Source organism: Pygocentrus nattereri, chromosome 13 (genome assembly GCF_015220715.1).
Source record: "Pygocentrus nattereri isolate fPygNat1 chromosome 13, fPygNat1.pri, whole genome shotgun sequence".
NCBI lineage: Eukaryota > Metazoa > Chordata > Actinopteri > Characiformes > Serrasalmidae > Pygocentrus > Pygocentrus nattereri.
Window position 1 is genome coordinate 3,414,513 of NC_051223.1, and position 1,957 is coordinate 3,416,469.

Here is a 1,957-nt window from a genome sequence, read left to right on the forward strand (position 1 = left end):
TGAGAGCAAAAGACCATTACAGAATATTCTGGATGTATATATGTGAAGGACAATGGGGTGAAGCTTTGTCTTAAACATTCACGCATTGGTAAAATATAAAATTTTATTACTTTCTTGTCTCCCAAGTTACACCAGGTACTCACTTGACACCAAACAAAGGACAACACAGGAGCAGCCAGTATTAAAAAAAAAAGAAAAAGGAATAAAAAGCAGAGAATATAAGTGCTGATCTAGGATCTGTCTGTTTGAGTAAGATCACGGTGGTTAGAGCAGCGTACTCCCAGATTAACACAATTCATCTACCGTTCTGCGAATACGGACCCATACCCGCCAAAACCAGCACGTTCATTAATTAGCTGATTGACAAGACACACAAAGGATTATCAATAGCCAAATAAAACATAGGACGATGTGCAACATGAATACTGTCTCTATCCAAGCACAGAGAACATTCCAGCAAGTAAATACACTTAGAGAAACACATGAACAGTTGGAAAAGGGAAAAAAATAAAAATAAAAAATACAATCTGTATGCACCTTTTAAAATTCACATATGAAACCTCACATAAGCTTAAGCTGAGTCTAACCACGTAGGACATTTAAGCACTAAACACTTGCATAACAACAGTATGGTAATAAAATAGTATTTTTACGTGGGAGCAACTTTTCAAAGATCATAATGTCAGACTGACAAATTCCTTCTTAGATATTCTCTTTAAATTCCAATAATAATTCTTCCTGAGTTCTGCACTACATTACAGGCGTGATTTGAAGTGTCTTGGGTGGAGCGAAGGAAGTGACCGCATCTGACCAATCAGGGACTAAAACAAGCATTAATATGATAAAATATTGTCATAAAAAAGGAAAACAAAAAAGTGTCATATACTCTTTATTTGGACACTGCGTGATGAATGGACCCCTACAAATCTTCAGCTGCTATCATAACTTGCCTACAACATGCTCGTTTCCTCAAATACCTTTACATTAACAGATGTTAAGAACTTTTCATGCAATTTAATTATTAGTTTAACAAGAACCTTTTTAGTGTAACAATATTTCAAACTTTCAAGTTACATTTAAAACATTTTAAGAACTTAATGTAGCCTGAAATGTTATATTAACAGATGTGAACTACTTCCTCTCCTTTAAGGTTCACATTTTGTATAACGATATGACATCACAATAAAAAGTGTGAATGAGAGAGAAAAAGTATCAGCCTGAATGATCACTCTGCTCGGAGAATACGATCCTTCCCTTTGCTTTTAAGGCGCATAATGGCAAAGCCATGGCAGGAAATGGTGTGTGTTTGTTTAGGAGATTATAGCTTTTTATATATATATATATATATATATATATATATATATATATATATATATATATATATATATAGCGCGAGGGTAGAGAGAGAACGAGAGAGAACGAGAGAAAGAGCGCGAGCGAGGGTAGAGAGAGAGAGAGCGCGAGCCGAGAGAGCGAGCCGAGAGAGCGAGAGCGCGAGAGAGAGAGAGAGCGCGAGAGAGAGAGAGAGAGAGAGAGTGAGAAAGTGCGCAAGTGAGCCTTATCAAAATAAACTGCTTAAAATGTAACAGCTCCAGGAAAACTACATGTTCTACAGATTTTTTTATGCAAAATTAACACTTTCTACATGGAGCAAACATAAATATGCCAGTTCTTTGCTAATTTTACTGCACAATGTCTACTGATTTGCTCAATTTGTATTGGATCGGAACATAAAATGTATAATATTTGCAGTTTATTTATTATTATTATTTTCTATAGAGGATGTTTTTTTTTTAAATAAACAAATAAAATTAACAAAAACTTAATTTGACCAGGGGCGCCCAAACTTCTGCATATGACTGTGTGTATATATATATATATACACATATACACACAGACAGACAGACAGACAGACAGACAGACAGACAGACAGACAGACAGACAGACAGACAGACAG